Here is a 21,118-nt window from a genome sequence, read left to right on the forward strand (position 1 = left end):
GATGCTTTTGAGGATTTGAAAAGATAGCTAGCTGAGCCGCCAGTCCTTGCTGCTCCTGTCGACAAGGAGCCTTTATTGTAGTATGTAGCCGCTAACACACGAGCCGTCAGTGTGGCTGTGGTGGTGGAGCGTAAGGAAGCGGGTAAGGAACATCCGGTTCAGCGGCCGGTTTACTACGTCAGCGAAGTACTCATTGAGTCCAAACAACGGTATCCACATTGGCAGAAGCTTGTTTATGGGGTGTTCATGATAAGCCGGAAGCTTAAGCATTATTTCCTGGGCCACCCTATCACTGTGGTCAGTTCTGCTCCCCTAGGAGATATCATCCAAAACAAAGAAGCCACGGGAAGAGTTGCTAAGTGGGCTATAGAACTTGGGCCTCATGGTCTAAAGTACGTGCCACGCACTGCTATCAAATCTCAAGCATTGGTGGATTTCATCAACGATTGGACAGAGCTACAGGTGCCTGAAGAGAAACCGGATAATACATACTGGACTATTCACTTTGACGGGTCCAGGCAATTGGAGGGCTCGGGGGCTGGAGTTGTGTTAGCTTCCCCTCGAGGTGACAAGTTTTGTTATGTACTATGGTTGATGTTTCCCTGTACCAACAATGCAGCTGAGTACGAGGCTTTGCTCCATGGTCTTCGGATGGCTTAGGAGATGAGCTTAAGCCGGGTAAGGTGCTTTGGCGACTCAGATTTAGTGGCCCAACAAGTATCAGGCAAGTGGGATTCCAAGGACCCCCTCATGGCGGCTTATCGCCGTGAAGTTGATGCCATTGCTAGACATTTTCAGGGTTACCAAGTAGAGCACATTGATCGCAGAAAGAACGAGGCGGCTGATGCATTAAGTTACTTCCTTGTTTTGTTTTGTTATTATGTTGGACTGCTATAGCATAGTTACTTGTTGCATTCTAAGTGCTATCATGCTGTTAATCGCAGATTCGTGTCATTTTTGTTTTGTTTGCCATTTGCAAACCGTACATCCGTTTCCGGTGATCTTTATATCGATTTCAACCGAAATCATCTCATCTTTCCAGTGGCATGCTTGGTTTGCCAAGTTACTTCCTTGTTCATCATTTTTCTTCCGGAGCACGCATATGCATCGCATATCACATCTCGCATATCATACATGTTTTGCAACATGTTGCTTGTGCATTTCCCGGGATTGATTGTGGTTACATTGCTTGTGTTCTTACTGTGGGTAGAGCCGGGAGACGAGTTCGTGAACGAGGAACCTGTTGAGTACGCTTACGAGGATCAAGCTTCCGACAACTCTGAGAACCTTGCAGGCAAGATGACCATACCCTCGAAATCACTTCTATCTTTGCTTTGCTAGTTGTTCGTTCTATTGCTATGCTGCGCTACCTACCACTTGCTATATCATGCCTCCCATATTGCCATGTCAAGCCTCTAACCATCTTTTCCTAGCAAACCGTTGTTTGGCTAAGTTACCGCTTTTGCTCAGCCCTTCTTATAGCGTTGCTAGTTGCAGGTGAAGTTGAAGTTGGTTCCATGTTGGAACATGGATATTTTGGCATATCACAATATCTCATACTTAATTAATGCATCTATATATTTGGTAAAGGGTGGAAGGCTCGGCCTTATGCCTGGTGTTTTGTTCCACTCTTGCCGCCCTAGTTTCCGTCAAACCGGTGTTATGTTCCTTGAGTTTGCGTTCCTTACACGGTTGGGTGATTTATGGGACCCCTTGACAGTTCGCTTTGAATAAAACTCCTCTAGCAAGGCCCAACCTTGGTTTTACCATTTGACCACCTACCACCTACACTTCCCTTGGGTTTTCGCGAGCCCGAGGGTCATCTTTATTTTAGACCCCTACGGGCCAGTGCTCCTTCGAGTGTTGGTTCGAATCGAGCTGCCTGCGGGGCCACCTTGGGGAAACTTGAGGGCTGGTTTTACTCGTAGCTAGTCTCATCCGGTGTTGCCCTGAGAACGAGATATGTGCAGCTCCTATCGGGATTTGTCGGCACATCGGGCGGCTTTGCTGGTCTTGTTTTACCATTGTCGAAATGTCTTGTAAACCGGGATTCTGAGACTGATCGGGTCTTCCCGGGAGAAGGTTTATCCTTCATTGACCGTGAGAGCTTATAATGGGCTAAGTTGGGACACCCCTGCAGGGTATTATCTTTCGAAAGCCGTGCCCGCGGTTATGAGGCAGATGGGAATTTATTAATGTCCGGTTGTAGAGAATTTGACACTTGACTTAATTAAAATACATCAACCGTGTGTGTAGCCGTGATGGTCTCTTCTCGGCGGAGTCCGGGAAGTGAACACGGTTTGAGTTATGTATGAACGTAAGTAGTTTCAGGATCACTTCTTGATCATTTCTAGCTTCGCGACCGTTGCGTTGCTTCTCTTCTCGCTCTCATTTGCGTATGTTAGCCACCATATATGCTTAGTGCTTGCTGCAGCTCCACCTCATTACACCATCCTTTCCTATAAGCTTAAATAGTATTGACCTCGCGGGTGTGAGATTGCTGAGTCCTCGTGACTCATAGATTCTACCAAAACAGTTGCAGGTGCCGACGATAATAGTGCAGATGACGCAACCGAGCTCAAGTGGGAGTTCGACGAGGAACGTGGTCGTTACTATGTTTCGTTTCCTGATGATCAGTAGTGGAGCCCAGTTGGGACGATCGAGGATCTAGCATTTGGGGTTATCTTATTTTTTATTTGGATTTGACCGTAGTCGGTCTATGTGTGGATTTTGGATGATGTATGAATTAATTTATGTATTGTGTGAAGTGGCGATTGTAAGCCAACTCTCGTTATCCCATTCTTGTTCATTACATGGGATTGTGTGAAGATAACCCTTCTTGCGACAAAACCACAATGCGGTTATGCCTCTAAGTCGTGCCTCGACACGTGGGAGATATAGCCGCATCGTGGGCGTGACAACAAAGGGAATTGTATATGGGATTGATTGAATCCCCGACATCGTGGTTCATCCGATGAGATCATCGTGGAACATGTGGGAGCCAATATGGGTATCCAAATCCCGCTATTGGTTATTGGCCGGAGAGGTGTCTCGGTCATGTCTACATGGTTCCCGAACCCTTAGGGTCTACACACTTAAGGTTCGGTGACGCTAGAGTTGTTTATGGGAAATAGTATGTGGTTACCGAAGGTTGTTCGGAGTCCCAGATGAGATTCCGGACGTGACGAGAAACTCCGGAGTGGTCCGGAGGTGAAGATCGATATATTGGACGAAGGGTATTGGAGTCCGGAATTGTTCTGGGAGTACCGGGTGACGACCAGCGTGACCGAAAGGTTTTTCGGAGGCCCCGGCAAGCGTTGGGGGGCCTTATGGGCCAAGGGGAGGGGGCACACCAGCCCACTAAGGGGCAGTGCGCCCCTCCCAACCCCTCTCACGTAACGTGGAGAGGTGGGGGAGCCTCCCCTAGGGCAGCCACCCCTCCCGGCTTGGGGGGCAAGTTTCCCAGGGGTGGGGGCGCCCAAACCCATCTAGGGTTTCCCCTGTGGCCGCCGCCCCTCCCCTAGGGAACCCTAGGGCGCCTCCTCCACCCCCTTCCCCCTATATATAGTGAGGGAGTGGGAGGGCAGCCGCACCCCTTCCCTTGGCGCAGCCCCTTCCTCCTCATACATCTCCTCCTCCTCCGTAGTGCTTGGCGAAGCCCTGCCGGATAACCACGAGCTCCATTGCCACCACGCCGTCGTGCTGGAGTTCTCCCTCAACTTCTCCTCTCCCCTTGCTGGATCAAGAAGGAGGAGACGTCCCCAGGCTGTACGTGTGTTGAACGCGGAGGCGCCGTCCGTTCGGCGCTAGATCGGATCTTCCGCGATTTGAATCGCCGCGAGTACGACTCCATCAACCGCGTTCTTGTAACGCTTCCGCTTAGCGATCTTCAAGGGTATGAAGATGCACTCCCTCTCTCTCGTTGCTAGCATCTCCTAGATTGATCTTGGTGACACGTAGGAAATTTTTTGAATTATTGCTACGTTCCCCAACAGCATAATGGGAACATTTTGTGTGACGAAAATGAAGCATGGCCAAACTATATGATTTTGTAGGAATGAGCTTTCTTTGGCTATGTTATTTTGATAAGACATAACTAGCGAGGCTACCCGCGCATTTGCGCAGCTAGAATTTTTTCTTATGATTTGTTTACTTTAGCACTTGTATTAAATTGACATTTAACATTATTATGTGATATTTTAGCAAACATAAAAGATATTTGATAGTATCAAATGTTTTTCTATGTCTGTGTTTAGTTTATCTCATGAAAATTCGGTGTGGTAGATTTACTCTAAATAACCGAGTAAAATTGCGTGATAAAGGATGTACTGGCATTGAAACTTGCAGCAAGAGTGTAAGCACCAAAGCGTAATTCCCGCGATTTTGTGAGACATTAAAATAGCGAGGCAGTTTCTGAACAGCGATAAAAACGCAATGGTGGCCATTTTCGCTGGTGACTTAAAATCATGTTCTAAATATATTTTTGTTGTAGTTGTGATTTTATTTCAGAGGTGTAATTTTTTTTATAGAACAAATATTTTTTTGCATGGTTTTTTATAGAACAAATAAAACGGAACATACAATTATCCAAAGTTGTGTTTCATGCGTACTTAGCTCCTAGTTTGGACCAAAATATGAATTCCACTTTCACCGTGCTATCCGGAGCTACAGCTTTTGAAGCCCAAATATTGTAAATGGGCCAACCAAGCGGATTTCTAGGGCCTCAAGTGCAGCCTTCTCCCCCTAAAAAAAGTGCAGCTCTTCTGAGGCAGCACCAACGCACTTCTCTCTCTCTCTCTCAAAAAGGCAGCACCAATCCGATAAAAAAAAAGGCAGCACCAACAGATGCGCCGTCGGTCGCTGCTTGTAGGCGCGTACCGCCGCCAACCATATCTTAACCGGAGGCAAACCGTACGTCGCAGCGTCAGCGCCGGCCCCTTTTGCCGAATGGATTCGGCGGGGCATGCACAGGTATGAAAATCCCTCATCTTGTCCCCATCTCGCATTAGCTAAATTTCATTCCATATAAGAAATTGATGGGTAGAATCTCCACGCCACCACCATGCTAAAGAGTGAGTAAAGAAGGGATTGGATTCTCCATGCTGCAGCCAGTTTTAGATAGAGCTAGAGATTGGGATTTGGGGACTATTCAATAGAGGGATTAGAGTTGGGGATCGCGTCTTCTGGAAGTGTGTAGTATGAGAGAGGCGAGGATAGATTCAATAGATACGATCTGCATTATTTGCTCTCATTTTTCTCTCAAGCTTATAAATATGTAGAAAAAAAATCTCTATAAATACTAAATATTTATTTCATGGATAGAAAATTGATGAACAGAAAATGGAATATTTTGTTGCAAGATTAAAGATACATATGTACACGTACATTTTGTCGCTTGAGTAGGCTACGTTGATGCCTATCTTTTTAGAGAGACAATAGAAGAGAGATGGGGAATTGTAGACTAATCGTGAGAGAGATGAGTGTGTTAGCATCAGAGATATTAGTAATGGCTATTTAGGTTGAATTCATTGGTGAACTTTCTCTAGAACCATCAAATATATATGTATGTAGCTATCTATGGTTCATTGGTGAATCCATGCTTAAGTTTTTTTAATGACGATAAAAGAGAGATTTAGATTTTGAGATTAACTCTCTTGCTCCATCGCTTATCTTATCAGACCTTCATTACAGAGCAAATCGCTTCTGATTAACTCTGGCGACCTGCTGGCTACACCCTAATGGATTTCCACTGGATCCACTGGAGATCTGGCGCCAAAGAGGACACGCGGTGTCTATAAGCGCTGGCACTACTGCGCAGAGAATCTAGCACTGGCGAGCTGCGAAGCAGTCCGCAAGGTGAACAGGGTAGCCAGCGGCCTGCGTGGAGCAGCCCAGCACACCAGGCAGTAAGGAGTGGAAGCTGGGTGCTGCAGGTAGCAGCTCAGGTTTGCACTTCAAGGATGCAGCCTTAATCAAGGACCTAGTTACATTTTGTGTGAACTTAGTTCTTGAAATTTGACCGATAAAGTAGATTAATGATATGCACCCATAGAAAACATTAATTTTGGTCAGAATGGTTGAGTGAGGTTAGTAAGAACGGATAGGTTGAGGGTTAGAATAAGAAAAATTAATTAAGCTTTTCGTCTGTGAGTTAACATGGTATGCTTGTTCGTGATATAATAATATATCCCTCGAGAATAGCTCAATCCATCATTAGGCCGTTTTAATATTTATTGTGGCTTCATATGGATCAATTTGCAGTCAAGCTAGATTCTTGATTCTTTTATTTATTCATAGTATTCCAGATAGATTTCCAACTCAATCTTTTGAAATCTTGCTGAACATTTATTCTCAAATGTTCTAACTTCTAAGAGATGCTACATGGTAGTTTTAGCAAATTTTCTAGGCACAAAAGAGCTTTGACCAAACACAGAAATGCAGTGCTAACTCTTCTGAACGTTACTTACCATTTAAATTGATTAAGACCAAATGAATGCGCCGCTCATTCTTCTTCTGAATAGTGTACAATAGAATTGTTCAAAAAACAAACTGTCATATTATTCATACATATGTAGATCATATATGAAAACATGCTAACTATTAAGCATATACTCCGGCTTCTGCGGGTAAACTACTGACTCGAACAATTTTTTGAAAATGTCCTTCCTCTCACATGGCTCTTGTTTGGCATACTTGATCTTGCAATTGACTACTTGTGTCCTCAAATTTTACATCAATACGTTTAGTCTCAAACTCTCCATATTCCCAGACTTTAACTTCATGTCATCCTTGTGGCTGCATGAACAGTACTTTTATCTTTGGCGTAGCCAACACTGAGCCTCCATGTTCAAGGTTTGGCTTTTGCACTAACACTTCAGGTATTTTTGGGCACTCTTTTTCTTATTTTCCAGATTTATTGTTTTCATTTTCTTCATCTTCCAAGTCTGATAATACAATAGATTTCCGCCTTATTTTTCTGCTACCGACACTTGTTGATGTATTTTTATGTTGATGCTCCTTCTGAGGTTCTGTACTCCCGTTTTATCTTCTGGATCCTATTTCGCAGGGACCAACTCGCATGTGTTCTTGGTAAGCTCACATTTGCTGATTTGTACGTGCAGAAATCACATGAATGGATGAACTAAGAGACGGATTTATTTAAGGAAAAGTTTGTACAATGAAGTATTCATTCACCTTTTTAACTGGCTCATTCTGTTTATTTGATTCTTGTTTTAACATGTCCGCCTCATCATCCATCAAATCCTGTTGAGCACAATGGATAAAGAACATAAATATCTGCTTCCATTGTTTCATATAAAAAGGGTATAATAATTGGTGTACAAATAATAAATTTAATGATTTAATCAACCATCACCTCTTCAGCTTTATCGTCTAAGTATCGCTTTTCAAGCCTCTCATGAGGCACAAATGTTTTTTTACTGTATAGTTTTGTATACCTAGAGTGAAGTTCTTATTGTTGAGTTTGAACCGAAAGATAAGTCTTTGTCCACATAATTCACATATAATCTTTGCGACTTCTTCAGATCTTCCGTCTAAGAAAGTCAACAGGAATGAGACTGATATATTGAAACTTTCAGCCTCTTCATCAAATAAAGAAAACAACCTTATTAATGAAAAGTTGACGCATAGATATACACTTATTCTCGCATAAGAATTCCGATCTCACGTATATCTAAAGTTGTTGTTTTGTTGTTGTCATCCTTGATTCTATTGGTTTAATCTTGGTAAGAACCCAATGACATCTGCAAATTTTAAGATTAATGACTTCAAAATTAGAAAGTTAATCATTGGGAGTATATTAGCACAACTACCAACATATGACTTCAAATTAAAAATAACCACTTGGAAGTAAGAAATATGACTACCAACATACCTGAGCATTGTTGGTATTTTTCTAGCTGTTCTTGTAGGGTATCTTTGCTAGCAAACTCGAAGTACTAATCTGGAAAATTATCCGAGGAACCTTTCATCTTCGTTAGGTCTGTTTTGTATAGAATTGTTTTTAGTTTCTTCGTTGACTGGGCGATATTTTGTCGGATCTACAACTTTAAAATTGCTAAAAGCATATATGGAACCCTCGTTGATCTTCGATCTATAAGTTTCCATTAGATTCTTCTAGATAGTAGCATGAATTGTATCACCCTTCAAAACTGAATGAAGATAATCTTAGAAATAATTTTGATAGTAGAAGAAATACCATTGTTATAATGTGAAGAAAATACCTGCTCATCCATCTAGATCATATCAATGCTTATAAGTTCATCAGGTGAAGGGTTGATTGAATCCCACATTCTCATTACTTTGGCTTTATTATTCAATGTGTGTCCTCTTGTGGTTAGCTCACTCAACTTCTTGTACGCCATAGGTTGTTGCCTTCAAAACAATTATAAAAAAGAGTGATTCATCTGATAATGCACCAATAAAATTTTGGTTTAAAAAATGTTCTAACTAAACAATGAACATGAAAATAGGGTGTTTGTAAGGAAGTTGCGAAGAAAGCTGTGATGGGAAGATTTGAGCAGACATCAAGCAGTTATATATACTACCCATAGTAGATGATGTTTCTATTGTTCCTTCTACAGGCCTTCGATGTGTCGGTCGTCTTGCCATTCCCTTGGATACGCCGGGTGTCCTGCCGATCTTGCCGGTGCAACTGATCGTCCTCGACATGTGTGGATATGTTGTTACCCAAATTTGATGATGTTTTTGTTGTTTCTTCTTCGGGCCTTTGATGTGCTGGGCGTCCTGGGGAGGCGTCGACCTTGCCGATGCAACTGGTTGTCATTGGCTTGTGTCGATCTGCCTTCAATCTGTTGTGCGCGTGATGTGACGTGTGAAGGCGCGTGTTGATTGCTAGGCGTGATGTCGTGTATGTTTTGCTCTTCTGGGCGTGTGCCCACCTATTCATATACTAGTAGAATGCCCGTGCGTTGCTACGGGCTACAGTGCATACAAATGAATCAAACCAGTGGTTAAGGTCGTCTTCAAGGTTGAATCTCATTTATCGCTCATTGTGTATGTTCATACATTAAACGGGTGGCTAGCAGGCTCCCCAAAATTCAACCATCTGAACAGTCCAGGTTCCGACGAATCACACCATATATGAGGAAGAAATGCGTTTGTCCAGACTATCGGCCATGTTATCTCTGACACATGGTCCCTACACAAAAAACCCACCCCACGATGCACCCTTCCCTTTTCCTGCAGGACCCTCCCATTCCCATCGTAGCGAGGTATTTCTCGCCGGAGCCTACGTCGTATATAAAGTGGTATGTTAATATGTAGATCTGTAAAAAAATCAAGAACAAACTCACTTTGTTTGTTTGGGAGATATATAGAAAAAACAATATAGAAGGAATGATTGATTCCACTCATATTGTTTGATCTTTAAATTGATGATGAAGTGTTAACCAACACATTTATTATGCTTTCAAATTTGAATGCCCGTGCATTACCACAACCCTTTAGCTTTCTTTGTCATTGTGTATATAAACATAATGCACACCAAATTTCATGTTTATAGAAAAGATAGTCATTACCACTATTTTTGTGTCGAAGTAGAAGTATCATATTTTCTTAAGGAGCCCAACTTTAGCTAGAGAATAAGAGGATTAGGTTTTGGCAGGATGCGAAGTGGCAACTTAGTATGCATGGAGAGCAATGATACAACTAATATCTTATAAACTAACATCTAGTTGATGTGGCGTGAATTTTGGATAATTCTAATCAAGTGTTAGTATTTAATAATCCTATAAGTGTTAGTATAATAAAATATTTGCTGACAACCCTTAACAATTCCAAAACACTTATGGATGTCCAAAATTCATGACAAAAATTTCGAAATTAACAACAAAAAATAGTGCAGTGGAAGTATAATTCAATCTCAAACAGAACTTGACAAAATCCAAAATCAGAACCTTTCTATTGTTGTCAATGGATACTCCTATACATAACATGTTCACCCTCAACCAGAACATATGCTACGACAGTACATATTTCTGCTTTTCTATATAATTGAGAGCCATTTGTATGCCCAAACCTGATCTTAGAATTAGTGTGTTTCAGTTTTTTCTCTTATCTACATGTACACCTAAATTAAGAAAGCATTCAGACATGACATACCGCTTCAGAGAAACACCACAACAATTCTTAACTCCCAAGACTGAAGTCTATTTTTAGGGATGTCGCAGTTCATTTCCATTGTAAAGTAATTTCTTGCAGGGTACACCTGTGTAGCTAACATGTATTCCGACATGACATTATTATCATCTAATACTAACTTCTATAATTTTCTCTGAATCTCTCCTTAGAGCATGACAATACCACATCACTATGAACATCACAACCAAACAATCTTGCCCCAGCTCCATGGCCGGTGTCACAAGAGCCATAGCTTGATGGCTGACGTCACAAGAGCGATAGATCGACGCTTGCATCACAAGATCCACATCAACCAATATTCGGGTCAGAGAGCACAAGGAAGGGGAGCAGAGAAGGAAACCGAGAGGATTTCTGAACTGAAGGCGAAGAAGATGATAGAGACTCAGATAAGCAGCTACAGTGAAACAGTGTGGCCGAGCTTGAGCCCGGTTGAGATAGTACCTCTATATCACCAAAACAAAAATTCAGCAACACATACAACATGAACTATTTCCTGGAAATGAGAAAAAAAGGAGCATAAACATGCTTTTTCATATACTAACTACTAACCAGTACAACCCTGCATAAACAAATAACATAACTGGAAGGTGCGAGTTGCTGGGTGGTGTGGTAGTTATTTCTCTCCTTCAACTCATCAATATTGGCCTACCTTTCAGCACAGTTAGTACCCACGCTTCTGTACCAAAGGATGAAAGGCAAGGATGGAATATCCTTCCAGCTGTGTGCCAGGCAATGTAGTGGGTACGGTATTGCCCATTGACTCGCTAAGATTCAAAATCTCCGTTTTTATTCGTTCATTGTCGGCAATGATCATTTCTAATTTCTAAAATTCAAAAACATTTGAAGTCACAAATGACTGCTAATAGGACGCCCATATACTGTAAAAAAAGAGAGTGGAGACCCATAGTTGCAGCATTGGAAGGCCAAAAATCTATGGAAGTAGAAGATGGCACACTTATGGTGTAGTGGACATGCAGTGGTGTGATGTAGACACAATCACTGGCATCCTCCGCTTGCAAAACCATCCATCTCCACCCAAAATCTGCACCCATCACATGCTTACAAGAATAAATAGAAAGTTAATTAAGCATGTAAGCAAAAGAGGAATTGAACAATTTATAACTTTTAAGAACCTGGACTACATGATTTAGCTAGGTTATGAACTGAGGCGGGACATGTGCAGTAAGAGAAAGCAGAGATTTAAAAGAAACACAAACTTACTTAGCTAGTTCCTTTTGTGCTCCCATGGCCCCATACATGAAGTATTAGACCACCTAAAGTCTTAAACTATAACACCTTCAGTATTTGCGTCCGGCTCCATGCATAATCTGAAAGAAAGCCGAAAAAACACTTAATGAACGTACATGTACCAACTGGATAAACGTGGTCAATCATGTATTCTCTTAAAACAATAATTGTGGGATCAGAAAATAACACACGTATGCAGATTCGCGCTCGGCAAGGTTCCAAAGCAGTATACAATAGTCAACATTACAATGATTTATCTCTCCAGCACATGAACCCTTGAATATAAACTACATATTGGTCAAATGAAGTGCATGGTGGAAGATTCTTTATGGGGCTGTGTCAGTATGGCTCCGGTGCCCAGAAATCCTATACACTAAGCTTCAGAAACCAAAGTAACTATTGTAGCAAGTTTGCTACAGAGTTGTGTCACGTGTATCAAGACTTGGTTCACATCTCATTCATCATGGGGTTGTGTCAGTAACTCAATATGGCTTCAGTGCCCAGCTTATCTTGGTATTTGTTATTAGTCATACATGGTATTGTTGCTCTTGAGTTAATCAATTCATTTTTTTAGAACCGAGTTAACCAATTCAGATTGGTCAAATACTTGCATCTCTTATTGTGCACACAATATATTATTTTCAGCTCTTAATTTTGGTTTCACATAGGACGTGTGCACCTAAACACCTAAACTAAATAATCCTCTATCCTTCGATAATTACCAGGAATTCAGAGCAATCCATGAGTAGCTGTACATGGATGTGCATATGATAAATCGCATTCCCAATCTCTCTCCTGTAGACATCGGCAGCAACAATCAGGAGCAGTAGCATCTCCTCTCTCTCTCCAATTTTCTCATCCCAAAAATTTCCCGTCATCTTCTCCCCGCCCCCAGTTTAAAACCAAGAAGGGATAATAAAAATAATATTTGATCAAGGCTGTTGCAACTCCTTCTAATAAATTTCTGTGAAGTCCTGCTAACCGGTATAACATGCAAACTTACTATATATACACAGCCAACCAGTAATGTGAATTCTTGACCTTGTTTCCCTCAAAAAGAATAATTTTCCACATGAAATTATTTATAAAAAAGGGACAACTTCCACGGTTCTAGCTTAACTCATGCACACCTTCAGCCAAAAATAACTACAGAGACGCGGACTGGAACCATGTAGCATTGGTCTTACTAAGATAAACGAAACCGAGACCAGATCTGCAGCATTGGTCTTACCAAGATAAGCAAAACAGAAACCTGATCCGGGGCTGCCGACATCGTTGGACAAAGGAGTTACGAGACGAAATGAAACGAAAAGACGTATGTACTCCCCTATAATAGTAGAGATAAATATTTAGGAAATGAACATAAATGGATATTTGTTTGTTTGGGTTCCTGCAATCTATAGCCATAAATATTTTGACACCAAACGATGTGACTTCTGCCCAACCTCAAAATCCAGGGTCAAGCAACTAAGGAGCAATCTTTGTCAGTGTTTGTCGGCCCCATTATTATTATTCTACAAGAGTCTCCCATGAGGAAAATGCAACTGGGAGATTCTCTAGATTCTCTGAATTTGTCACATGTAATGTGCAGTAAAATGCACTGCTGAACTATAAATTTCTTTGTGCTAAGTGACTGCTGATGTTCTACCATTTCAAACAGGGCCAATGTATCAACTACTATATTAAAAACCACACCTTCGAATTTGAAATGAGAAAGAAAAACATCTGTTGAACACCTTGTTATACTTCATAGAAGTTGAGGCCTAACCTTCCTTATGAAGGTGCTATTTTAAGTTCTTTTAATCATAGTTGGCAGTGAAATTATAAGGAAATTGAAAAATCCTAATGGGGCAATGTAATGCAAAATGACATCTTCGAGGGTAATGAGATTAGGAGATTTGGAGAACTAATCACGTGCAAATTTCGGAACAAATAAAAGCAACACATTACTTTTAACTTTTACAAGGCATCCATCGAGCATGTTATAGAAAATTAGGGAATGTTGAAGTTATAGGCATCATAGTATGGGCAACTTCAGAGTTATCGGGTTTCCAACTCCAGTAACCTGCCAAAACGCATCAACCAATACACCCTAGAAAAGAAGAAGAGACAGACACAAAAGTGCAAATGAAACACTTACCTCCCCTTCGTGTACGTTCTAATGTAACAGAGGCATCATGCAACATTTCTTTAGCTTTTTTACCCGAGTACAACCAGCACACTCCATCTCATTATATACTTCTGAAACAAGTTTAAGAAAATGAGCAAAACTAAATCTTAATTATATCCATCCAAAAATTCTCAATTATACAGATAAACTTAATTATCATCATCTTTATCAATATACTCAGATCTTCACACGACAAGGACAGCTGCATACGGATGGTTAAAAATATATATATGACTTTCTGTTTGTCTTGATCATCTACCCTTGCACTCTAGATTTAGCACTGGACAGAATGCAACATAATGTTCAGCTAGCTAGTGAATACTTCCTTATCTACTATCTCATCAGAGAAATATGTTTTGTCTCGAACATGACAGCGTTTTGGTCTTCATTGTCGATGGCCATGATTGACACTGTGTACTCTTGTCCGATCACAATCCTAAAAGATAAAGTTATCAAGTATTATGCGTTTGGCATCACAAGAAATAATTATGATGTTAAAAGGTGTGGCACATCCACTTAAGAAAATGCAGTGTGTAAGTATATATGATGTAGAGGTCGAGGATCATATTGTAAGAAAAGAAACATCTCATCCAAACAAAATATAACATCGCCAATCCTTAGTCGATTAGAATTTTCTTAAGCCCTGGTCAAATCTCATATGAACTGAGCCAGTGGATTAGCCTAAAAAATCACTCTTTTTTCGTCTTGTCGCCAAAAGTCTGTCGTGTTTTACTATGTGACAGAGATCCAACAGTTGACCGTCAACAAGAGAAAACAAATAACATGAAATTGGTTACCTTCTTGACCCCATGAAACGTCCGAGACCCCAAATAGCTCCACCAGAGCCAAAGTTAACGATTCTCTCCAGCCTAGGAACCATGCAGAAATCACTTGCAAAAAAGAAAACCAAAAACATCAGTAAGGAGCAGAGGTGAGAGCAAAGTAAACACGGTTTGTAAGGCTAAATCTCTTTCTGTTTTGTGTGGCAGCTGGAAGGTTTGGGTTGTGTGAAGTGGCAAAAGCACGTTTGAGCCAGTTTTTGTTTCTTGGATGCTGTATTGTTTGATAGTGGAACCTGACAAGAAAGTAGTATGAAAAAAGTGAATATGTGAGAAATAGGAACCTATATATCACATCTAATACCACAATTAACTCATGTGGATGTTAGTTGACACTTGACACATGTTTGGGGTTAAGTTCTGAAGGCTTAGCCAATGTGTTTTATAGTGGTATAATGTGATACCTGAATTCACCGGAGCTCCAGAAATGAACGGAGCCATCTTTTGAACCTGTAATTAGGTATGGGCTATCGGCGAGGGCAATGACAGAAGTTACTGGAGACACGAAAGCTTCCATTGTATGAACACAAGCCTTTTCTTCCATGTCCCATATCTGTTAGACAAAAAAAGGGCATGCACCATTATTGACAGTTTTACACTCGTTCGTATTGTTGTATTTGTCAATGATAATGGCATACCTTAGCAGTGTGATCATCAGAGCCAGTAATCAAATACTGTCGATCATTACATTTGAAGAAATCAAGGCAGTTCACTTTGTCCAGATGCCCATACAAAGTATATTTTGATTCGGGAGAACCAATGCTCCAAACCTGAACACAGTCAGTAGAGAGCTTTTAGATTCTGTGAGGATTATTCTGTTCGCCTTGGCATCAGTCGACACACATGGCCAACAAGGTACGTACAGTACATAGCAAAACTTTCCAGTCAGCGAAAAGGAGAAAACCCATATATTACCTTTACTGTGTGATCATCTGAAGCACAAAATGTTGGTGTCCATTGGGTTGAATGCGACCTGACTTACAGTATCGGTGTGTTCTTGGACGAATGATTTTGTGCACTCCCAGCCCTTGCTCCAGTCCCAGAGCTTTATATCATGATAAGCCGATGACAGTACATACGAACGGGTTGGATTGACGGCCATTGATGTGATGAAGCAATCACTGGCGGCTCTGAAACTTCTGAGTTTTTGTATTCTGTTGTCGTAATTGTACACATGGATCACACCATCAGATGTCCCAGCCACAAACCATTTCTTTCCTGAGATAACTTTAACAGAATGAACTACAGTGAGAGTGGCCAAGTTATTTAGCATGGCATGTACTATATGCTGAAAAAAACTTGAGAAACAGAGAAGTCAGAAAGCATGCCTTTTTTGTGAGTAAGAAGGCATGACTGGTTCCTTCCAGACTTTAATTGAATCCATCCCTCTCTGCTGGTAAATACAAATGACAGCTTCAATTGAATGCAGACCAGCAGAGTTTTCATTTGCTAATACAAATTCAGCTCTTCCGTGATATACATTTGGTGACAGCAACTAAAAACTGTCATGGGAAAACATATATATACAGCGTTTGGGTTTTGTCATGCTGTGACGGAAAACTATAGCTAGATAATTAACATGACAGCATTTTGGTCTGCCTGAATATTAGACATTATAACCCAATATAACCACCTCAAACAAACCTTAACAGAATATGAACTTTGTTCGATCACGCATTGTTTGGCAAACGTGTTCCCTACCTGTTCAGAGTGGCCGAGATAGGTCTCATGCATGGCTACCTTCTAGTTGTCCCCGTGGTTGGAAGTCACATAGATGGCTCCCTTGATTATCATCATCTCCATGAGTTGCTCCCCAATAGCCTGGATGTAAACCTGCGAAAAAACCAATGATCAATCCCTCAATTCGGTGGATGCAAGATGCAATGCAAAGATGTGTAGCTTACCTGAATACGCAAAGAGCGGAATTAACCATCATGTGTACCATGTGTCCATGTCCTTGATGAGCTGGGGACAGAGCAGGATCCTCTCCCAGCTCTCGTTAACTTCCTTTGTCTAGCAGCATGGCTGTCTTGCCACAATCGATCTACCCTTCCTCAGGTAGTTGAACCTGCAGGTGAAGTCCCAGCCCCAGCCTGTTCAGTCCCTTCTCTCCATCCATATTCCAGAGACCTCGAGTGCCTTAATTCTCCACACTCCTGCTGTTCCGTTGAACCCCAAAAAAATTGAGGAGTGCTTCCTTAACCTGTTGTTCAACCTCAAAGCGGAAGCATGGATTTAAACAAACAAACAAATAGAGCATAGATGTAATGTGATCAACAAAATTGCGATCATATGACAATTGTGATAAATCATCACATTTATGGTTCAGATCAACAAAAATTCCAAATCACTTGATATTGGCTACCAACTCTCAGTTAACATGGCAGCAACAACAAACTATGGCAGAGGAGAAATAATGGCCTCCAACATGTTCAGATCATGAAGAGAAAAGACCTTTTTTTGTGGGAAGAGAAGAGAAAAGACTGCCTGAGCATGGCCCGAACAGAGAGAGGGAAGGGAAGGGCCTTCCATAGCGAGCCATGGCCTGCACGCCCGCCATGGTGCTCCTCCGTCACACCCGCAGCCTGTAGAAACCAACCGCACGGATCAAATAAAAAAATCCAGAAGAAGAAGAAGAGGTGAGGGGAGGGGATGCGAGGGGAGGAGGATGGAGGGCGTCAGTACCTTTGATGTCTACGTGCTGCAACCCGTCACCGACGTCGATGTCCACCACATCAGCAAGCACCGAGAGAAGGCCGCCGCCGCCGCCGTCGCCGCCCCATCCCCATCCATCCATGGGTGGGTGTTAGGCTAGGGTTTCATCCCCATCCATCCATTGGTCGGGCCGGACCTCCATGGCCGACCTCGAGGGCCAGGTAGACGAGGGCGCGGTGGTGCCACTGCGGATCTGGGCGCCCCCTCACCTTGTCGCGCGATATGGAGCCTTCTCTGCCATAGCCCCACACCTTGTCGCGCGGATCCAGGCTGAGAAGGTGAGGGGCTGGAGCGGCGGCGCTAGAGGAGGAGGAGGCCGGCGGCGGTGGGATTGAGGCGGCGGCGGGGTTGGGGTTGGGGCAGAGGAGAGCGGCGGGCGTGCGAAGGGCTGGTTGGTGGCGGAGAACGATCTGCTGTGGGCACGAGGCATCGATCGTGGGGTTTTTTGGCACGGGTTTTTTTCGCGGGAGGGTTGCGAGTTAACGGAGGTGTGAGGATGACAAAAAAAACGGAGGTGGGAGGATGACGAAAATAAACCAGCAAAAATAAACCGCAGAGACTATTCATCAAGTCGTCCATTAGGACTAGAGATTAGTCCAAAGATTACCGAGTTTGCATTGGGTACGGATGAGTTCTTAATTTGTACGTACGTTGCTATGAAAATCAATCCGTTCCAGTTTCCTTATTCCTTTAGTGTGCTGTGCGTTTATGTTGTGGACGTGTACAGATGATTTTTAAGTTTGTATGTGAAATAGTATGTCTGTGCACGCATGAGTTAAAAGTATGTACGTGAAATAGTATATGTGTGTCCTTGCCAAGTCCGTACGTGCTATAGTATATGTATATGTGTCCTTGCCTAATCAAGTCATGTGTCCTTGCCTAATCAAGTCTATACGTGAAATAGTATATGTATGTGCAATATTATGAAATGTGTCCTTGCCTAATCCTAACCGTTGATACATCTTATGTTTAGAGTGTCAAATCATCACCGATCGTGATATAATAATATATCCCTCGAGAATAGCTCAATCCATCATTAGGCCGTTTTAATATTTATTGTGGCTTCATATGGATCAATTCGCAGTCAAGCTAGATTCTTGATTATTTTATTTATTCATAGTATTCCAGATAGATTTCCAACTCAATCTTTTGAAATCTTGCTGAACATTTATTCTCAAATGTTCTAACTTCTAAGAGATGCTACATGGTAGTTTTAGCAAATTTTCTAGGCACAAAAGAGCTTTGACCAAACACAGAAATGCAGTGCTAACTCTTCTGAACGTTACTTACCATTTAAATTGATTAAGACCAAATGAATGCGCCGCTCATTCTTCTTCTGAATAGTGTACAATAGAATTGTTCAAAAAACAAAATGTCATATTATTCATACATATATGATCATATATGAAAACATGCTAAGTATTAAGCATATACTCCGGCTTCTGCGGGTAAACTACTGACTCGAACAATTTTTAGAAAAGGTCCTTCCTCTCACATGGCTCTTGTTTGGCATACTTGATCTTGCAATTGACTACTTGTGTCCTCAAATTTCACATCAATACGTTTAGTCTCAAACTCAATATTCCCAGACTTTAACTTCATGTCATCCTTGTGGCTGCATGAATAGTACTTTTATCTTTGGCGTAGCCAACACTGAGCCTCCATGTTCAAGGTTTGGCTTTTGCACTAACACTTCAGGTATTTTTGGGCACTCTTTTTCTTATTTTCCAGATTTATTGTTTTCATTTTCTTCATCTTCCAAGTCTGATAATACAATAGATTTCCGCCTTATTTTTCTGCTACCGACACTTGTTGATGTATTTTTATGTTGATGCTCCTTCTGAGGTTCTGTACTCCCGTTTTATCTTCTGGATCCTATTTCGCAGGGACCAACTCGCATGTGTTCTTGGTAAGCTCACATTTGCTGATTTGTACGTGCAGAAATCACATGAATGGATGAACTAAGAGACGGATTTATTTAAGGAATAGTTTGTACAATGAAGTATCCAATCACCTTTTTAACTGGCTCATTCTGTTTATTTGATTCTTGTTTTAACATGTCCGCCTCATCATCCATCAAATCCTGTTGAGCACAATGGATAAAGAACATAAATATCTGCTTCCATTGTTTCATATAAAAGGGGTATAATAATTGGTGTACAAATAATAAATTTAATGATTTAATCAACCATTACCTCTTCAGCTTTATCGTCTAAGTATCGCTTTTCAAGCCTCTCATGAGGCACACATGTTTTTTTACTGTATAGTTTTGTATACCTAGAGTGAAGTTCTTATTGTTGAGTTTGAACCGAAAGATAAGTCTTTGTCCACATAATTCACATATAATCTTTGCGACTTCTTCAGATCTTCCATCTAAGAAAGTCAACAGGAATGAGACTGGTATATTGAAACTTTCAGCCTCTTCATCAAATAAAGAAAACAACCTTATTAATGAAAAGTTGACGCATAGATATACACATATTCTCGCATAAGAATTCCAATCTCACATATATCTAAAGTTGTTGTTTTTTTGTTGTCATCCTTGATTCTATTGGTTTAATCTTGGTAAGAACCCAATGACATCTGCAAATTTTAAGATCAATGACTTCAAAATTAGAAAGTTAATCATTGGGAGTATATTAGCACAACTACCAACATATGACTTCAAATTAAAAATAACCACTTGGAAGTAAGAAATATGACTACCAACATACCTGAGCATTGTTGGTCTTTTTCTAGCTGTTCTTGTAGGGTATCTTTGCTAGCAAACTCGAAGTACTAATCTGGAAAATTATCCGAGGAACCTTTCATCTTTGTTAGGTCTGTTTTGTATAGAATTTTTTTTAGTTTCTTCGTTGACTGGGCGATATTTTGTCGGATCTACAACTTTAAAATTGCTAAAAGCATATATGGAACCCTCGTTGATCTTCGATCTATAAGTGTCCATTAGATTCTTCTAGATAGTAGCATGAATTGTATCACCCTTCAAAACTGAATGAAGATAATCTTAGAAATAATTTTGATAGTAGAAGAAATCCATTGTTATAATGTGAAGAAAATACCTGCTCATCCATCTAGATCATATCAATGCTTATAAGTTCATCAGGTGAAGGGTTGATTGAAATTGACTACTTGTGTCCTCAAATTTTACATCAATATGTTTAGTCTCAAACTAAATATTCCCAGACTTTAACTTCATGTCATCCTTGTGGCTGCATGAACAGTACTTTTATCTTTGGTGTAGCCAACACTGAGCCTCCATGTTCAAGGTTTGGCTTTTGCACTAACACTTCAGGTATTTTTGGGCACTCTTTTTCTTATTTTCCAGATTTATTGTTTTCATTTTCTTCATCTTCCAAGTCTGATAATACAATAGATTTCCGCCTTATTTTTCTACTACCGACACTTGTTGATGTATTTTTATGTTGATGCTCCTTCTAGGTTCTGTACTCCCGTTTTATCTTCTGGATCCTATTTCGCAGGGACCAACTCGCATGTGTTCTTGGTAAGCTCACATTTGCTGATTTGTACGTGCAGAAATCACATGAATGGATGAACTAAGAGACGGATTTATTTAAGGAAAAGTTTGTACAATGAAGTATTCAATCACCTTTTTAACTGGCTCATTCTGTTTATTTGATTCTTGTTTTAACATGTCCGCCTCATCATCCATCAAATCCTGTTGAGCACAATGGATAAAGAACATAAATATCTGCTTCCATTGTTTCATATAAAAAGGGTATAATAATTGGTGTACAAATAATAAATTTAATGATTTAATCAACCATTACCTCTTCAGCTTTATCGTCTAAGTATCGCTTTTCAAGCCTCTCGTGAGGCACAAATGTTTTTTTACTGTATAGTTTTGTATACCTAGAGTGAAGTTCTTATTGTTGAGTTTGAACCGAAAGATAAGTCTTTGTCCACATAATTCAGATATAATCTTTGCGACTTCTTCAGATTT

At 40.9% G+C, this 21,118-nt stretch overlaps 2 long non-coding RNA genes across 27 annotated transcripts; one reads left to right on the forward strand and one right to left on the reverse strand.

The window, feature by feature from the left end:
• Window positions 1-4,775: 4,775 nt before the first annotated feature.
• LOC123169472 (uncharacterized) lies at window positions 4,776-9,016 on the forward strand. 2 transcript variants are annotated; one of them, XR_006484853.1, is made up of 3 exons: window positions 4,776-4,971; window positions 5,679-7,089; window positions 8,604-9,016. It is a non-coding gene; the product is annotated as an uncharacterized lncRNA (long non-coding RNA). The 2 variants fall into 2 exon arrangements; XR_006484852.1 differs by having other exon boundaries at window positions 5,679-9,016.
• LOC123169470 (uncharacterized) lies at window positions 6,476-17,612 on the reverse strand. Of its 25 annotated transcripts, XR_006484839.1 has the most exons (14): window positions 17,125-17,612; window positions 16,894-17,024; window positions 16,344-16,642; window positions 16,141-16,272; window positions 15,355-15,829; window positions 15,078-15,209; window positions 14,844-14,992; window positions 14,398-14,675; window positions 13,571-14,036; window positions 12,662-12,757; window positions 12,153-12,225; window positions 11,404-11,510; window positions 7,895-11,224; window positions 7,657-7,763 (listed from the first exon to the last, which is right to left on the reverse strand). It is a non-coding gene; the product is annotated as an uncharacterized lncRNA (long non-coding RNA). The 25 variants fall into 25 exon arrangements; XR_006484826.1 differs by adding exons at window positions 6,476-7,104; window positions 7,195-7,263 and having other exon boundaries at window positions 7,625-7,763; window positions 11,404-14,036; window positions 15,355-15,832; XR_006484846.1 differs by having other exon boundaries at window positions 11,404-12,757; window positions 13,571-13,671; window positions 13,968-14,036.
• Window positions 17,613-21,118: the final 3,506 nt, after the last annotated feature.

This window comes from Triticum aestivum, chromosome 7D (genome assembly GCF_018294505.1).
Source record: "Triticum aestivum cultivar Chinese Spring chromosome 7D, IWGSC CS RefSeq v2.1, whole genome shotgun sequence".
NCBI lineage: Eukaryota > Viridiplantae > Streptophyta > Magnoliopsida > Poales > Poaceae > Triticum > Triticum aestivum.